A 21,210-nucleotide genomic window follows, 5' to 3' on the forward strand; every position below is an offset into this window, starting at 1 on the left:
TAAATTACTTAGATTTTCCTTCGTATCTAAAATTTACATCACTATTAATTGTGTTTTTTCACAACAGTTTGCAAATAATAAGTGAATAATGTCATTTACCTTATAAATGTTCTAATACATTTATTAGAGTTTTTTTTTGGAAAGGGAATTGAAGGGTAACCCAAGTCAGGTAACAACAACTTGTACGTTAAAAAATAAAAGCTATTATAAAAAAAATAAATATTTAAACTTTTTTTGAGGTCTCCACTATTGCATTTAAAGCAACTTACTATTCTATAATTAGTAAAGGCGTGCAAATCATATTTGTTACCAAGAGACAATTCACTAAACCATATTGCATTAGTGATTGTTATATATAATAAAATTGTTAAGTATATATTTTTTGTTATAGTTCTTATACATCCATTTATCTAAAAAAAGTTTTGCCAAAGCATAAAAATAACTATACCAAAACAGTCGTTTACTATTTAGGAAGGGAAGCAAAAGTTAAAAAATTTTCAAAATATCTCGTAATGTGTGTTTGGGGGTTTTTCCAAATTGATGTATTTGTAATATAATTGATTTTAGCTTATTGGGTCATTTTTAAAACAACAAACATTTGTATTTATAAACTTTTTTTGTACGCCTTCGGTTTCCACAAGTTGATGTGGTAAACGCAAATTAGCAACTACTTAGAAAGCCGAGAAACAACGAAGAAAATCTCTTGGTCTTTAGAGTTTACGTTAAAGTTATTTTTCTTGTAGTAAGACTTGCTTCTTGGATTAAATAAGGCGTTTTACCGCACTTATTAAGTGTTCTAAAAAACGGATTTGTATAGCATTTTGAACCCTTTTTATTTATTTGATTTTCTTTCAGGTTTTGTATACAGTGGTAAAACATGCTGATTGTACATTTGCTTTAGGAACGTTATATTTAAGCACTCAAATCCTGGTTCTAAATTCTTAACCGCGGAAATATAATACGGATATACGTGATAAGTAATTAACGCTTGAATATATTTGTGAAACTAAATTCACATGCACATAAATCTAATTCTAAAACTTCAATTATTTTTTTAAAGGACAGGTATTTATATTTGTTACAATACGTTTAATCTTTATAGATCTGGGATATTCTGTTATCTGTTAATTGTTTATCTACAAAGGTTCTTAATAAAATTAAATCAACTATAAAATTTTAATTTTACACAACTATAAAATAAATATGATAATACATTACAGTTATTGGATTGTAGAATAATGTTGATTGGAGATACGGGAAAACCCAATGAATTAGAGCGATTTAGAGGAAATTGTTTTTCCAAGTGATATGTAACGTGATGTACAGTATTAGCAAAAAAAAGCACCGAAGAACAAAACTCGGAAGTAAAAGAAAAAATAAAACAGGGGTCCGCTTGGTTGTGTGGTTCTCTTTTCGGTTCTCCCGTGGATGGTCTTTACGGCATGTTGTCCCTGTCCTTCTCTGGTGGTGCTAATTTCTTGTAAATTCCTTTTTTAAATTATGGTCCGATGGCTATTTTTTTAACCAAAAATATTTATCAGGAAAAGATATTGCCTAAATGGGGAGGGTTAATGAATATTACTATGTTTTAATAAGTTAACAACAAGTGTATTTGATTTTAATGCAATTAAATATAGCTCAGTTTAGGGCAAAGATTTGTTATTTGTAGTTATGTATTTTACGAGATGAAAGTATACACGGTTCCCGTTGGCAGTCAAAGACGATACTGAGTTGACAAGTTGTACGCAACCTTTACACATATATACAGCTTCTAATTCATTTAGTGTGACATAAATTAAATTGCAATTAGCTGACTTTGAATCACACCAAAAATTTTTAACACTAAAGTTACTACTGTAAAACAATAAAGTTGCAATAGTTGGGTAATCTTTCTCTATAATTAATGTGATTAAACATTTCCGAAACTAGTAAAAGATATCAAAATGTGTTATTTGACGAAATCGATAGGAGCAGAATGGTTTTAAACTATATTATTATTACTGCATTCGATAAATGGCAAAAAATCAAAAATAAAGGAACAACACATATCTTTCACGTATAGAAAGCTCACGGAATTGTTGCTGCTATCACCGCAAACAACCATTCTTTTAGCTTATGATTTTTCTAAGTTTTCATCTATATGTTCTTCGTTTTTGTTGAGGATGACTAATTATGTTACAAAAATGTTAATTGCCTTTTGTAAAAATTTGGCACTCGTCCTCGGATTTGATTTGTTCCATTCCAAATAACTTATAGCCCCGTCCCTGGTTAGATTAACCGACTCGTATTTTATGAGTATAAACTAGGGAAACTAGTGAGCCTTGAAGGTTTAGATATTTTTAAGGTAGCTCGAGGGTACTCCACGTTTGAACCTTCTTAGATTTTGTACGACTGAGATTACTCATAAATTTTTGAACCCGGAGAGTGGACTTTATTGTCTACCATCATGTTTTATATTTTCATACATCATTGAAGGGGAGGGAAACTGTTTAAAATATGTTTCATTGAGATCTAACATTAAAAGTTATTAAAGTATGACTATTAATGTTTACTACTATTTAATTTACTATTGGGTCGTCGATTAAGATGAGCTATCATAGCCAATCACGGGTACAGCTCCGTCTCTTCACCTCACTTGTGTATAAGTCGTATTATAATATTGCTAGTTTTAACGATATAGTTACCTTTAAAATTAAAAAAGTTTTTAAAATTAAACATGTTACTAAACTATATTTTGGTCCACTCTCTTGGGTTTGTATTCTATCTTAATATATATATCATTGCTCTCTCAACTATATGTATATTTGCACTTGAAAATTTCCAAATTGACTATCGTATAAGATACCTTTCTCGGATGGAGTCACCATTTTGATCTCGGGAAACTGTAATTGTGATACGAAAAATTTTAAAATGGGATTATTATTTCCTTGATTTTACAGGGCATTTAAAAACAAATTAAACATTGCCGCCTTTTGCGCTATAGTGATCAAACTTGGTGTTAGTTTACAGGGAGGGGGCCAGTGTGTACATAACACACTCGGTAAAAAGTATCGTTAAGGCCATTTTATTCTATGCAATTATCCCCCTTGATTTTAAAAAAAATTTGAAAAACTCCAAAGTGTTGAAATTTTGAATTGTAGTTTGCATTATGAAAAAACAATATATTTAAATATATTTAAGAAATGTAAGTTGGGAGTTTTTCATATCAAAATTTGCAATTTTATTATTTTTTATGGTTTTTTCCATTTAAAATATATACTAAAACACTAAAACGGGAAAAATGGACAGTATTAAAAAGTTTGACGTACATTTTTTTTTTTTCTAAAAAAAAAAAAAAAGCAATACGGAATTACCAAGAAAAATTGCTGTCAGGTTTTAGCTTCCAAGACCACACTGAACAACTAGCCATTATAAAAGGAAAACATTTTTCATAAAATAAAAAACAATAGTACTCATGCTACATTTTCCTTGCCAAGTTGATATAAGGAAGCTATGAATTGAATTACAAGTACTCTACCTTAAGTTAAGCTTATCACTAGTTTGAACTTATTTGGGGTAGGATAGGTGTTTTCAAATTGAGGTTGGACCAAGGTTCCTAACCATACATGCTGTTATAACACAAACGAATTACACGTACTTTAACCTTAAGTAGCGTTAATCATCATTCACTAGTTGAAAATTATTTGGAGGATGGATAGTGTTTTCCAATTGAGGTGACACAAGGTTCCTAACCATACATGATATATAACAAATGATATTACAAGTACTTTACCCTTAACGTAGATTTATATCATTTCACTAGTGTTGATATTATTTGGAGACGGATAGTGTTTTCAAATTTTGGAGGTGGACCCAAGGTTCCTAACCATACTTGATATATAACAAGATGAATTACAAGTTACTTTACCTTAAGTTAGATTTATTCATCATTCACTAGTCGAAATTATTTGGGAGAAGGATAGTGTTTCAAATTGAGGTGGCCCAAGGTTTCCTAAACCATACATTGATATATAACAAAGAAATTACAAGTACTTTACCTTAAGTAGATTTATCATCATTCACTAGTTGAAATTTATTTGGAGAAGGATAGTGTTTTCAAAAATTGGAGTGTCCCAAGGTTCCTAACCTACATTGATATATAAACAAATGATATAGTATAACACTGCATGGCAGTAGTCAAATCTGTTTGCAAACAATATAAAATTGTTGGGTTCACTTTCTAGTAATTTGCAAGACAAATGATTAATTGATTGCTTACAAAGCTATCTCGGGTATGAACCGATGTTACAATCAACTCTGGTTAAATCTGGATAACACCAAATGTAATATATTACAATTACCGCAGCATTTTGGGGAAGCAATAACCCTTTCTGACTTAATATAGATGTGGTTTAGATTGAAAACCCACCATTTTGTGCCAGTCCCAATAAAATCGCTTTTTTTTTTTTTTTTTTTTTTTTTTTTTATATATTATATATAATATTTTTTTTTTTTAATATTTTTTTTTTTTTTTTTTTTTTCAGTTTTTTTTTTTTATTTTTTTTTTTTTTTTTTTTTTTTTTTTTTTTTTTTTTTTTTTTTTATTTAGGGAGTTAAGCGGTGTAAAAAAATTTCACAGCCAGAATATTACCACTGTGGTGGCTTAGAGAATGTGTTCCAAATTCTAAAGTAAGGTTCTCTGTTATGTCTCAATTGGATTTTGTTTTATGAAATTCATTGCGAGCACTAACTGGTTTTAGCATGTCAAATCATAATGAATCGAAGAATGAGTAAATGAAGCCGTTACATATTATCATTGAGTATTAATTTAATAGTAAATTTATAAACTTATCTTCTTGTTTGAAGAAGTTTATAATAGTTTTCCACTATTGACATCGTTTCGATATACGAGAGTTTAGTTGAAAACCCCGTGTTTGTTGAAAAGTGCTTATTTGTCAAGGGGCCAATTATTGTGATATCGGTTCAGGCCAAGCTACTGTCATTACCAGGCAAATTCATTACTGCATTTTAGCCTTTCATTATAAATTCAACTTTTGTAATTTATAGTTGTTATTTTTGATGCGTTTTTATACTTGTTAATTATAATTTTTTAGTTAGTACAATTAATTAAGCGTTTTATGCAGATAATCAGAGTGTGGTGACTTTCCTTTTTCTTATATAGAGATTTTTTTATTTTTAGGGCGGCAACAATAACTTAAAGGTTATTTCACTAAGAAGACACAAATCAAAAATGTCTTATACAACTTTCATTAAAAACTATGTTTCTGGACCAAAAGGCAGTGTAAAATAAGAGTAACAGAAAGCGGAATAGAATGTTTTGTTAAATGAAATTCTGTTTCATAACACTATGCAACACGCCTTTGAACATTTTGACTGAACAATAAACTATATTAATTACCCTTTAAACAAATGGACAATTTCAATTTGTAAAGTTAAAACCTATTTTAACAGAGTAATTAGAAGACTTTTTAGCAAGTGCATTTCAGGTGCTCTTTTTCAATACTGTTACGGCTTCATGAAACAAAAAACAGGAATGATGTTTTGCGTGAGAATTATTATTTCATAGATTCGGCAAATAAAATTTAAAGCAGCTCTACAAACAATGGATACTATTTGAATTGTGGAAACTTAAATAATTTTGAAAGCTAGCAGCTTAGTTTCAGGCCCATTTGCGTATTTTTCTGTTCGTAGTAATTGAGTTTCAGTCCCGTGTTGTAGAGTAATTATTTTGTCCTTTAGTAATTATTTAAAATATCTATAGTAGTAATTCCAACACTTTTATATACAAGTGACTAAGTACTTTCAAATTATGGTGTTTATTTATGGTTGTACGTGAATTTTGTACTATAAAATAGACTACTGTATCGTTCATAGGACATATTAAAATTTTTTTTAAAAGATATTCTCATTAATAAAATACATTGATACCATAATATTTCTTAAAAACTACTCATACAAGGTTTTTAAAATTTGCCCCCCTTTTGAGACTACTATGAACAAGATAGTGAAAAATTCATTCTAATTGTAAAATTCACCAATAATAAGTAAAGGATCATATCATAGTTGATTTAAAAAGACGAATGTTCAGTAGCTGTCTTTATAGTTTCAGGCAGAGATATTTAAATATAATATTTTTGTTCTCAAATAATATAATGGTTTTTGACAAGAGTTTTAATCTATGTTTAGGAATTATGCAACTGTTTATGTTTCTTGTATTTGACGGTATGGGGATATTAAAGGACATAAGCTTTTTTTTTTTTTATTATTGAAAAAAAAAAATAGATAAATAGATTTTGACAAAAACAAGGGATGGTGTCCTCTACAATTGTCTCTTTGTCTGAGGCCTCAGCAGTTTAATCCTAGGCGCTCTTTTATGAAAGCACAAAAGCCCTCCGCAAAGAGGATTCAGGAAGAGTAACATTTCTGGAAAGAGATTCCTGAACAGGCGTGAATGGTATATATAATAAAAAGCAACGGGGCCCCCAAATTATCGACCCTTGTGGGACATCTGATTCTAAACCTTACTCAAAGTCTGAGACAGTTTTTTCCAACATTTTTTGACTTACTTGCACACCCGTAATTCCTTTTATTTAAAATAGAAGCAAAAACCAAGTACGGGAGTATATGCCATGGGTAACACTGTTTGTCAGTCATCGCAGGGGGCTTCAAGTTTTCAAAGCAAGAGATTAGGATTATGATTCACAGTGTTAAATGGTTTTACCAAGGTCTCAAAATATGCCGATGCCGACGGTGCCTCTTCCTTTCTTGAACAAGAAGAGGAAACTATGCGATGACAGTAAAAAAATGGTTTAGTATATGCGGATTGACTTACCTCTTAAGAAACCGTACTAATTCTCACATATGAACATTGTGTGAGCTAAGGCTAATTTACTCGAGTTCCATTATGGATAATAAATTTAAAAAATCTTTTCAAATGTTGAAATTTTAATACAATTGGACAGGAAATTGTTCATCGGGGAAATGTATTTTTTCCCCTTTTTTAAATCTTCAGGCAAAAACCTCAGATGGACCATTCACGCAGTGCAGGGCAATCTCCCGTGCGACATGTGAGATGGGAATTGTCCCCATTAAAAACTTATTGCCAAAGCAGCTATTACTGAATACCTACTTGTGTAATACAAAACTTGGAGGAATATCATATATATCACACCGTTATGCTGTTGTCTTTCATTTTCGTATAATTGCCAGAAAATATTTCGCCTCAACTAGGAGTTAAAAAAAAAAAAAAAAACGCAAATACAGTTGGAAGATTACAGAAGCAGTTAGCCTCTTCCCTTTCCCCAAACCAAAACTTTGAGGACACCTGGATGATTTCCTCTTGAAAATGAACCAATAATCTGTCCAAATGCCCCGCTATTTCTGCTGGTTGAAGAATACAGACCAACGTTTAAAAATTACCTGGAGAATTTCCAAATCGCAAAAAACACCTAAGTGCAACAATTTATTATGTTACGGGAAAATTCTGGGATTACTTCCAAAAGCGCAAAGTATAACCGCTCTTGTCAACATGATGTTAATGTAGAGAAAAACCGATTTTTGCTTCTGGTTGAAACCACAGTTCAAAGGGGGTATTAGTGCAAGACATATTTCTAAAACAGGTTTATGGGGTTACCTCACAGTAAAAGTTACTCAATAATAACAAGCTCCATTCCCTAACCATAAAATATACAAAATTTTACATCTAACAGAGACAATTTCCCCATAGCCTTGAAAAGTATTACATTTTAAAACGCCTAATAATGACCCGTTTATTTTTCAAAAAGCGCCTTACCAGGTCAAGAACATTTTACGTTTTCTTCAAGAAAGAAATGTAGACATTGCTTTAAGAGGTTTCTATTGCAGCGACGACGCCAGCTGCACTTTGCAACATTGTTAACAGATACGCTACACTTTTCAAAATATTGTTTCCACCCTACGCTTGAATTAAAAACCGTTTCTTTAAAGAAATGGATCGGTCTAAGGAGATATACCGGATATATTTATACTGTATACCAGACCACCCTGGTTCACCAGATCAACCTCCGTTTGATTTTTTGCATATGGGGGTGGATTTGAAGCAGAAAATTTAGAGAGGTCCGAAATTAGTTCTCGTAAATGCGCCACTTTAGTACGTATTAATGGAGGTTTTTACGCAGCTTAAAGGGGAACGCTGGTAATAAAGCTACGGGAAAGCAGCAAAAATCCATCCATGTAAGAGCAGAAAATAAATACTTAAAGTTGGCGGACACACTTTTAAAATAAACTTACTTCAAATTTTGGGTTGAAAAGGGTCTTTTGGTTAATTTTATTTGGTCCTGTTGTGAATAACAATTCATTTAATAATAAAAATTTATTCAAATTTTATGTGTTTACAGCTCATATACAGCGTTTTAGTTCAGGACGATAGTCCCATTAAAAAATTTTCGGGGACTTATTGAAAGCTGAAAGAATTCGTCGATTGAAAACACTCCACCGACTAAAATCATTATCACGCCTTTTCGATTAAGAACCTTCTTTGGATTTATAATTGTTGTTATCCCCATTATAATATGAGACATTAAATAATAACTCACTAACTTAGAAGTTAACTCCTCACTCTTTAAAAATAGGTCATCATAAAAATATTTTATTCGTATTTCACCTCAATTTCAGTCTTATAAGTAGGATATTGGTAATATACCGTGGAGGCTTCATATGTATTTATGTTAACGATTTGAGGACTGAAAATGAGCTATTCGTATAGGGCGTTTAAATATACTTATTTCTCCGCCTAATTGGGAGATTTTAAAAGGCGACTCCTTAAACGTCTTATGAACGTCGCCGATCTTGATGCGTTTGTCAATTATAAAAGTAAACTTTTTATGGCAATTTATTCAAGAAAATGTTGTTAAAATTTAGTTCAATAATGCGAGAAGCTAGCAAGAAATCTAACTAAAAACTATCTACAAAGTCTCTTCAACCTTAAATGGTGTGAGAAAAAAACGTTCTTCATATACTTTGCATTGCAGTGCTGACTGTAAAATGAACCTATTCAGATGTCAAATTCATTCCTTGTTTACTGAATTCTCTATTGTTATAGGTGCGGAAAACCCAAAACATTTCTTTTTTCAACATATGGCCTCTGCTAAATTGGGAAATGTTCATTCCATGAGTAAAATATCTGAGCTCTATATTAAAATTTTTCTCATGCACCCTCAGCGGAGCCTGTTGTTATGACACATGATGTGTTACTAATTGTACCGTGCAATATTTGTATACTTTATCATTGTCCTTCTGTTCTATTCTGTGCGTAGGACATTCTCGAGAATGACAAATGAAATCTTTATTTAAAATTGTTTCATGCACCCTCACAGCGGAGCCTGTTACCGACACAATTGGTTTTAGTGTAGTAATAGGTAAGTGTAATTAATTGAATTCTTTATGATTGCCCTTCTCTTCAGTCTATCTGTGCGTAGAATATCTCGAGAATGAAAATAAGGCTCTATATCAAAAATGTTTTATTGCCACCCTCGGCGGAGCCTGATTCTGTACACGTGATTTTGTGTTGTCAGCAATTGTACCGATGTACATTTGTATCTTTATCTTTGCCCTTTTGGGTCTATTCCGAGGCGGTTAGGACATCTCGAGAATGAAATGAGCTCTATATTAAAAATTGTTCTATGGCACCCTCAAAGGAGCCTGTTACGACACATGATGTGTAGTAATCGTACCGGTGTAATATTTGTATCTTTATCATTGACTTCTGGTCTATCTGTGCGTAGAAACATCCCTTGAATGAAATGTGCTCTATATTAAATATTGTATTATACACCCTTAGCGGAGCCTGTTTTGATGTGTACTAATTGTACCGTGTAATATTGTATCTTTATTATCTGCCCTTCTGAGTATCTGCGCGTAGGACATTTCGAGAATGAAATTAAAATCTATTTTAACATTGAAATTAATGCACCCTCGGCGGAGCCTGTTACGACACATGATTGTGTAGTAAATGAACGTGTAATATTTTGTATCTTTATCATTGCCCTTCTGTCTACCGGTGCGTGGACATCTCGAGAATCTAATGAGCTCTATATTAAAAATGTTTTATGCACCCACAGCGGAGCCTGTTACAACACGATGATGTTGTAGTAATTGTACCGTGTAAAATTTGTATCTTTATCATTGCCCTTCTGTCCTATCTGTGTTAGGATCTCTGAGAATGAAATGAGCTTTATATTAAAAAGGTTTCATGCACCCACAGCGGAGCCTGTTAAGACACATGATGTGTAGTAATTGCAACCGTGTTAATATTTGTATCTTTATCATATCACATCGTCTATCTGGTGCGTAGGATATCTCGACAATGAAATGAATAGTCTATAGTAAAATTGTTTCATGCACCCTCAGCGGAGCCTGTTACGACACATGATGTGTAGTAATTGTACGTGGTAATATTTGTGTCTTTATTTCTGCCTTCTGTCTATCTGTGCGATAGGACTTCTCGAGAATGAACTGAGCTCTATATTAAAATTGTTTTCATGACCCTCAGCGCGCCTGTCACGACACATGAGGTGTAATAATCGTACTCGTGTACTATTTGTATCTTTACCATTGCCCTTCTGTCTAACTGTGCGTAGGACATTCGAAAATGAAACTGAGCTCTATATTAAAATTGTTTCATGCACCCTCAGCGGAGCCTGTTACCACATATGATGTGTTGAGTAATTGTACCGTGTAATATTTGTATCTTTATTCAGATCCCATCCGTCTATCTGTTTGCGTAGGATATCTCGAGAAAGAAATGAGCTTTATATCAAAATGTTTTAATGCACCCTCAGGGGAGAGTGTTACGACACATGATATGTAGTAATTGTACCGTGTCAATATTTGTTCTTTATCATATCCCTCCGTCTATCTGTGCGTTAGGATGTAACTCGGAATGAAATGAGCTTTATATCAAATTGTTTCAAGCCCTTCAGCGGGAACTAGTGTACGACACATGATGTGTAGTAATTTGTACGTTATGTAATATTTGTATCTTTATAATTGCCTTTCTTTCTGTCTTGTCTGTGCGTAGGATATCTCGAGGAATGAAATGAGCTTTATATCAAAATTGTTTAATGCACCCTCAGGGGAGCCTGTTACGAACATGTTGTTTAGTAATTGTACGGTGAATATTTTTGTAATCTTTATCATATCCCATCCGTCTATCTGTGTGCCGTAGGATATCTCGAGAAAGAAATGAGCTTTATTTTAAAAAATTGGTTTTATGCACTTCAGTGGGAGCCCGTTACGACACATGATATGTAGTACTTGGTACAGTGTAATATTTGTATCTTTATCATTGCCCTTCTGTCTATCTGTTGGTGGGACATCTCGAGAATGAAATGAGCTTTTATATTAAAATTGTTTTTATTAACCTCAGCGGAGCCTAGTTACCGTGTAATATTTGTATCTTTATTATTGCCCTTCTGTGTATCTGTGGCGTAGGAGATTTTGAGAAATAAATGAGTCTATATTAAACGTTTCATTGCACCTCAGCGGCGCCTGTTTACGACACATGATGTGTAGTAATTGTACCGTGTAATATTTGTATCTTTAATCAATTGCCTTCTGTCTATCTAGGGTAGGGATCTCGAGAATGAAATGAGCTTTATATTAAATTGTTATATTAACCCTCAGCGGAGCCTGTTTACGACACATGATGTGTATTAATTGTACGTGTAAATAATTTGTATCTTTATCATTGCCCTTCTGTCTATCTGTGCGTAGGACATTTTGAGAATGAAATGAGCTTTATTATTAAAATTGTTTTATTAAACCTCAGCGGAGCTGTTAGACACATGGATGTGTATTAATTGTACCGTGTAATATTTGTGATCTTTATCATTGCCCTTCTGTGTATCTGTGCGTAGGAGATTTGAGGAATAAATGAAGAGCTCTATATTTAAAACGTTTCATGCACCCTCAGCGGAGCCTGTTCCGACACTGATGTGTAGTTTAGTAGATGTAATGTAATATTTGTATCTTTATCATTGCCTTCTGTTTATCTAGGCCGATAGGACATCTCGAGAATGAAATGAGCTCTATATTAAAATTCATTTTTATGCACCCTCAACGGAGCCTGTTACGACACATGATGTGTAGTAGTTGTACCATGTTAATATTTGTATCTTTATCATTGCCCTTCTGTCTATCTAAGGCCGTAGGACATCTCGAGAATGAAAGGAGGTCTATATTCAAAACCGTTTCATGCACCCTCGCGGAGGCCTGTTACGACACATGGATGTGTAGTAGTTGTACCATGTAATATTGGTATCTTTATCATTTGACCCTTCTGTCTATCTAGGCGTAGGGACATCTCGAGAATGAAATGAGCTTATATTAAAATTCTTTTATGCCCCCTCAAGAGCCTGAGCTGTTTACGACACATGATGTGTAGTAATTTTACCATGTAATATTTGTATCTTTATCATTGCCCTTCTGTCTATTTATTAGCGTAGGATATATCGAGAATGAAATAAGCTTTATATCAAAATTTGTTTCATGAACCTCAGCGGAGCCCGTTACGACACATGATTATGTAGATTTTTGTACCGTGTATATATTTGTATCTTTATAATTGCCTTTCTTTCTTTCTGTGCGTAGGACATCTCGAGAATGAAATGAGCTATATATTAAAATTGTTTTTTTGCAACCTCACCGGAGCCTATTACGACATATGATGTGTAGTAATTGTACCGTGTAATATTTGTGTCTTTATTCATTGCCCTTCTGTCTATATGTGCGTAGGACATCTCGAGTATGAAATAAGCTCTATATTAAAATTGTTTCATGCACCCTCAGCGGAGCCTGTAACGGACACATGATGTGTATTAATTGTTACCGTGTAATATTTGTATCTATATTCATTGCCCTTCTGTGTATCTGTGCGTAAAGAGATTTTGAGAATAAAATGAGCTCTATATTAAAACTGTTCATGCAACCTCAGCGGAGCCTGTTACGACTTCTTGATGTGTAGTAATTGTTACGTGTAATATTTGTATCTTTATCTTTGCCCCTTTTTGCCTATCCGAGCGTAGGATATCTCGAGAATGAAATGAGTTCTATATTAAGAAAATTGTTTTATGCATCCTCAACGGAGCCTGTAACGACACGTGATGTGTAGTATTGTACCGTGTAATATTTGTGTCTTTATTATTGCCTTTCTGTCTATCTCTGCGTTAGGACATCTCGAGTATGAAATGTGCTCTATATTAAAAATTGTAATTATACACACTTAGCGGAGCCCTGGTTTTGATGTGTTATTAATTGTTACCGTTGTAATATTTGTATCTTTATTATTGCCCTTCTGCCTATCTGCGCGTAGGACATTTCGAGAATGAAATTCAATCTATATTTAAACATTGATTAATGCACCCTCGGCGGAGCCTTTTACGACACATGATGTGTCGTAAATGTACCGTGTAATATTTGTATCTTTATTATTGCCCTTCTGTCTCATCTGTGCGTAGGACATCTCGAGAATCTAATGAGCTCTATATTAAAATTGTTTTATGCACCCACAGCGGAGCCTGTTACGACACATGATGTGTAGTAATTTGTACCGTTGTAATATTTGTATCTTTATCATTTGCCCTTCTGTCTATCTGTGCTTAGGATATCTTGAGAATGAAAATGAGCTTTATATTTAAAAATGTTTCATGCACCCACAGTCGAAGCTGTTAAGACACATTGATGTGTAGTATTTGCACCGTGTAATATTTGTATCTTTATCATATCACATTCCGTCTATCTGTGCGTAGGATATCTCGAGAATGCAAATGAAGTCTATAGTAAAATTGTTTCATGCACCCTCAGCGGAGCCTGTTTACGACACATGATGTGATAGTAATTGTACCGTGTAATATTAGTGTCTTTATCTATGCCCTTTCTGTCTATCTGTGTGTAGGAATTCTCGAGAATGAAATGTGCTCTATATTTAAAAATTTGTTTGCCCCCTCAGCGAAGCCTTGTCACGACACATGAGGTGTAATAATCGTACGTGTAATATTTTTTATCTTCACCATTGCCCTTCTGTCTATATGTGGGTAGGACACTCTCGAAAATGAAATGAGCTCTATATATTAAAATTGTTTCATGCACCCTCAGCGGAGCCTGTTACCACATATGATGTGTAGTAATTGTACCGTGTAATATTTGTATCTTTATCAGATCCCATCCGTCTATCTGTGCGTAGGATATCTCGAGAATGAAATGAGCTTTATATCAAAATTGTTTAATGCACCCTCAGTGGGAAGCCTGTTACGACACATGATATGTAGTAATTGTACCGTGTAATATTTGTATCTTTATTATATCCCATCCGTCTAACTGTGCGGGTAGGATATCTCGAGAATAAAATGAGCTTTATATCAAAATTGTTTCATGCACCTTCCAGCGGAACTTGTTACGACACAATGATGTGTAGTAATTGTACCGAGTAAATCATTTGTATCTTTATTATATCCTCGTTCATCTGCTCTGTGCGTAGGATATCTCGAGAAAGAAATGAGCTTTATTTTAAAATTGTTTTATGCACTTACAGTGGAGCCCGTTACGACACATGATATGTAGCAAATTTTACCGTGTAATATTTGTATCTTTATCATTGCCCTTCTGTCTATCTGTGCGTAGGACATCTCGGAGAATGAAATGAGCTTAATATTATAAAATTGTTTTATTAAACCCTCAGCGGAGCCTGTTACCGACACATGATGTGTATTAATTGTACCGTGTAATATTGTATCTTTATCATTGCCCTTTGTGTATCTGTGCGTAGGAGCTTTTGAGAATAAAATGAGCTCTATATTAAAATCCGTTTCATGCACCCTCAGCGGAGGCCTATTACGACACACGATGTTTTAGTAGTTGTACCATGTAATATTTGTATCTTTATCATTGCCCTTCTGTCTATCTAGGCGTAGGACATCTCGAGAATGAAATGAGCTCTATATTTAAAATTCTTTTATGCACCCTCAACGGAGGCCTGTTACGACACATGATGTGTAGTAGTTGTACCATGTAATATTTGTATCTTTATCCGTGCCCTTCTGTCTATCTAGGCGTAGGACATCTCGAGAATGAAATGAGCTCTCTATTTAAATTCTTTTTATGCACCTCAACATAGCTGTTACGACACATGATGTGTAGTTAATTGTACCGTGGTAATATTTGTATCTTTATCATTGCCCTTCTGTCTATATTGGTGCGTAGGATATATCGAGAATGAAATAAGCTTTATATCAAAATTGTTTCATAAACCCTCAGCGGAGCCCGTTACGACGCATGATATGTAGTAGTTGTACCGTGTAATATTTGTGTCTTTATCATTTGCCCTTCTGTCTATATGTGCGTCAGGACATCTCGAGTATGAAATAAGCTCTATATTAAAATTGTTTCATGCACCCTCAGCGGAGCCTGTAACGACACATGATGTGTAATTTAATTGTACCGTGTAATATTTGTATCTTTATCATTGCCCTCCTGTGTTATTGTGCGTAGGAGATTTTGAGATAAAATGAGATCTATATTTAAAACTGTTTCATGCACCCTCAGCGGAGCCTGTTACGACTCTTGATGTGTAGTAATTGTACCGTGTACTATTTTTATCTTTAACTTTGCCCTTTTGTCTATCTGAGCGTAGGATATCTCGAGAATGAAATGAGTTCTATATTAAAATTGTTTTATGCACCCTCTAACGGAGCTGTAACGACACGTGATGTGTAGAATTGTACCGTGTAAATATTTGTGTCTTTATTATTGCTTTCTGTTATTCTCTGCGTAGGACATCTCGAGTATAAATGAGCTCTATTTTAAAATTGTTTAAATGCACCTCAGCGGAGCCTTTTAAACGACAATGATGTGTATTAATTGTACCGTGTAATATTTGTGTCTTTATTATTGCCTTTCTGTCTATCTCTGCGTTAGGACATCTCGAGTATGAAATGAGCTCTATATTAAAATTGTTTAATGCACCCTCCAGCGGAGCGTTTTACGACACATGATGTGTAATAATTGTACCCGTGTAATATTTGTATCTTTATCAATGCCCTTCTGTGTATCTGTGCGTTTAGGATATCTCTAGAATGAATGAGCTTCTATATTAAAATTGTTTTATGCACCCTCAGCGGAGCCTTTTACGACACATGATGTGTACCATTGTACCGTGTAATATTTGTATCTTTATCATTGCCCTTCTGTCTATCTGTGCTTAGGATATCTCGAGAATGAAATGAGCTCTATATTAAAATTGTTTTTTGCAACCTCACCGGAGCTTGTTATGACACATGATGCGTAGTAATTGTACCGTGTAATATTTGTGGCCTTTATTGATTTGATTTTCTGTCTATCTCTGCGTAGGACATCTCGAGTATGGAAATGAGCTCTATATTAAAATTGTTTCATGCACCCTCAGCGGAATCCTGTTACGACAAATGATGTTTAGTAATTGTACCGTGTAATATTTGTATCTTTATTATTGCCCTTCTGTCTATCTAGGCGTAGGACATCTCGAGAATGAAATGAGCTCTATATTAAAAATTTTTTATGCACCCTCAGTGGAGCCTGTAACGACACATGATGTGTATTAATTGTACCGTGTGTAAATTTTTATCTTTATCATATCCCATCGTCTATCTGCGTGCGTAGGATATATCGAGAATGAAATGAGCTTTATATAAAAAATTGTTTCATGAAACCTCAGTGGAGCCCGTTACGACACATGATATGTAGTAATTGTACCGTGTATATTTGTATCTTTATCATTGCCTTTCTTTCTTTCTGTGCATCAGGACATCTCGAGAATGAAATGAAGCTGTATATTAAAATTGTTTTTTGCAACCTCACCGGAGCCTAGTTACGACACATGATATGTAGTAATTGTACCGTGTAATATTTGTGTCTTTATCATGGCCCTTCTGTCTATCTGTGCGTAGGACATCTCGAGATAAAATAAGCTCTATATTCTTAAATTGTTTTAATGCCACCTCAGTGGAGCCTGTAACGACACATGATGGTGTATTATTGTACCGTGAAAATATTTGTATCTTTATCATTGCCATTCTGTGTATCTGTGCGTAGGAGATTTGAGAATAAAATGGAGCTCTATATTAAAACTGTTTCATGCACCCTCAGCGGAGCCTGTTACGACTCTTGATGTGTAATAAATTGTACCGTGTAATATTTTTATCTTTAACTTGCCCTTTTGTCTATCTGAGCGTAGGATATTCGAGAATGAAATGCGTTCTATATTAAAATTGTTTTATGCACCCTCAACGGAGCCTGTAACGACACGTGAATGTGTAGTTATTGTTACCGTGTAATATTTGTGTCTTTATTATTGCCTTTCTGTCTATCTCTGCGTAGGACATCTCGAGTATGAAATGAGGCTCTATATTAAAATTGTTTAATGCACCCTCAGCGGAGCCTTTTACAACACATGATGTGTTATTAATTGTACCGTGTAATATTTGTGTCTTTATTATTGCCCCTTTCTGTTATCTTGCGTAGGACCATCTCGAGTATGAAATGAGCTCTATATTAAAATTGTTTCATGCACCCTCAAGCGGAGCCTGTTACGACACATTTTGTGTAATAATTGTACCGTGTAATATTTGTATCTTTATTAATGCCATTCTGTGTATCTGTGCGTAGGAGATTTTGGAGAATAAAAATGAGCTCTATATTTAAAACCGTTTCAATACACCCTCAGTGGAGCCTGTTACGACACATGATGTGTGAGTAATTATATGTGTAATATTTGTAACTTTATTATTGCCCTTCTGTCTATCTGTGCGTAGGACATCTCGAGAATGAAATGAGCTCTATATTTTAAAATTGTTTCATGCACCCTCAGTGGAGCCTGTTACGACACATGATGTGTAGTAATTGTACCGTGTATTATTTGTATCTTTATCATTGCCTTCTGTTATTTGCGTAGGACATCTCGAGAATGAAATGAGCTCTATATTAAAATTGTTTCATGCACACATCACCGGAGCCTGTTACGACACATTATGTGTGATAATTGTACCGTGTAATATTTTATCTTAACCATTGCCCTTCTGTCTATCTGTGCGTAGGACATTTTGAGAATAAAATGAGCTCTATTTTAAAATTGTTTTATGCACTTACAGTGGAGCCGTTACGACACGATGATTATGTAGTAATTGTACCGTGTCATATTTGTACCTTTCTAATTGCCCTTCTGTCTATCTGTGCGTAGGAACATCTCGAGAATGAAATGAGCTCTATATTAAAATTGTTTCTTGCAACCTCAGTGGAGCCTGTTACGAACATGATGTGTAGTAGTATGTACCGTGTAATATTTGTATCATTACCATTGCACTTATGTCTTATCTGTGCGTAGGACATTTTGGAGAATTAAATGAGCTCTATTTATAAAAATTGTTTTATGCACTATACAGTGGAGCCCGTTACGACACATGATATGTAGTAATTGTACCGTGTAATTTTTGTTTCTTTTTAATTGCCTTTCTTTCTATCTGTGCGTTAGGACATTCTCAAAATGAAATGAGCTATATATATGTAAAATTGTATAATGAACCCTCAGCGGAGCCTGTTACAACATATGATGTGTAGTAGTTGTACCGTGTAATATTTGTATCTTTATTATTGCACTTCCGTCTATCTGTGCTTAGGATATCGAGAATGAAATGAACTTTTATCAAAAAAAATGTTTTTTGAACCCTCAGCGGAGCCTGTTACGACACATGATATGTAGTAATTGTACCTGTTTTATATTTTTCTTTTATCGTTGCCCTTCTGTCTATCTGTGCTTAGGATATCTCTAGAATGAAATGAGCTCTATATTAAATTGTTTTATGCACCCTCAGCGGAGCCTTTTACGACACATGATGTGTACCAATTGTACCGTGTAATATTTGTATCTTTATCATTGCCCTTCTGTCTATCTGTGCTTAGGATATCTCGAGAATGAAATGAGCTCTATATTAAAAATTGGTTTTTTTGCAACCTCACCGGAGCTTGTTATGACACATGATGTGTGTAATTGTACCGTGTAATATTTGTGCCTTTATTATTGATTTTCTGTCTATCTCTAGCGTAGGACATCTCGAGTATGAAACATGAGCTCTATATTAAAATTGTTTCATGCACCTCAGCGGAGCCTGTTACGACACATGATGTTTAGTAATTGTACCGTGTAATATTTGCATCTTTATCAATTTGCCTTTGTTTATCTGTGCGTAGGAGATTTTGGAGGAATAAAAATGAGCTCTATATTAAAATCTTTTTCATGCAACCTCAGCGGGAGCCTGTTAACGACTCATGATGTGTAGTAATTGTACCGTGTAATATTTGTATCTTTATCTTTGCCCTTTTGTTTATTGAGCGTAGGATATCTTGAGTATGAAATGAGCTTCTATATTTAAAATTGTTTTATGCACCTACAGCCGAGCCTTTTACGACACATGATGTGTAGTAATTGTACCGTGTAATTTTTGTATCTTTATTAAATTGCCTTTCTTTCTATCTGTGCGTCGGACATCTCAAAAATGAAATGAGCTTATATTTTTAATAATTGTTTAATGAACCCTCAGCGGAGCCTGTTACAAAACTATGATGTGGTGTAGTTGTACCGTGTAATATTTGGTATCTTTAATATTGCCCTTCCGTCTATCTGTGCTTAGGATATCTCGAGAATGAAATGAACCTTTTATCAAAATAGTTTCATGAACCCTTCAGGGAGCCAGCCTGTTACGACACGTGATGTTGTAGTAATTGCACCGTGTAAATATTTGTATCTTTATCATATCCCATCCGTCTATCTGTGCGTAGGATATCTCGTGGAATGAAATGAGCTTTATATTAAAATTGTCTAATGCACCCTCAGCGGGAGCCTTTTACGACACGTGATGTGCAGTAATTGTACCGTGTAATATTTGTATATTTATCATTGCTCATTCTGTCTATCTGTGCGTAGGATATCTCGAGTATGAAATGAGCTCTATATTAAAATTGTTTTATGAACCCTCAGCGGAGCCTGTTAGGACACATGATGTGTAGTAATTGTAAGTATAATATTTGTGTCTTTATCATTGCCCTTCTGTGTGATCTGTACGGTAGGACAATTCGAGAATGAAATAAGCTCTCTATTAAGATTGTTTCATGCACCCTCAGCGGACCTGTTACGACACATGATGTGTAGTAATTTGTACCGTGTAATATTTGTATCTTTATTATTGCCTTTCTGTCTATCTCTGCGTAGGACATCTCGAGTATGAAATGAACTCTATATTACAATTTTTTCATTGCACCTTCAGCGGACCCTGTTACGACACATGATGTGTAGTAATTGTACGTGTAATATTTGTGTCTTTATTATTGCCTTTCTGTCTATCTTGCGTAGGACATCTCGAGTATGAAATGAGCTCTATATTAAAATTGTTTTCATGCACCCTCAGCGGAGCCTGTTACGACACATGATGTTTAGTAATTGTACCGTGTAATATTTGTATCTTTATCGTATCCATCCGTCCATCTGTGCGTAGGATATCTCGAGAATGAAATGAGCTCTATATTAAATTGTTTAATGCACCTCGGCGGAGCTCCTGTTAAGACACATGATGTTTAGTAATTGTACCGTGTAATAATTTGTATCTTTATCGTTATCCCATCCGTCCATCTGTGCGTAGGATATCTCAAAAATGAAATGAGCTCTATATTAAAATTGTTTAATGCACCCTCAGCGGAGCCTATTACGACACATGATGTGTATTAATTGTACCGTGTAATATTTGTGTCTTTATTATTGCCCTTTTCTGTCTATCTCTGCGTTTAGGGACATCTCGAGTATGAAATGAGCTCTATATTAAAATTGTTTCATGCACCTCAGCGGAGCCTGTTACGACACATGATGTGTCATAATTAGTACCGTGTAATATTTGTATCTTTATCATTGCCCTTCTGTGTATTCTGTGCGTCGTAGGAGATTTTGAAAACTAAATAAGCTCTATATTAAAACGTTTCATACAACCCTCAGCGGAGCTGTTACGACACATGATGTGTAGTAATTGTACTGTGTAATATTTGTATCTTTGTTATTGCCCTTTGTGCTATCTGTGCGTTATGACATCTCGAGAATGAAATGATGTCTATATTAAAATTGTTTCATGCACCCTCAGTGGAGCCTGTTACGACACATGATTT

This window comes from Homalodisca vitripennis, chromosome 6, assembly GCF_021130785.1.
Source record: "Homalodisca vitripennis isolate AUS2020 chromosome 6, UT_GWSS_2.1, whole genome shotgun sequence".
Taxonomy (NCBI): domain Eukaryota; kingdom Metazoa; phylum Arthropoda; class Insecta; order Hemiptera; family Cicadellidae; genus Homalodisca; species Homalodisca vitripennis.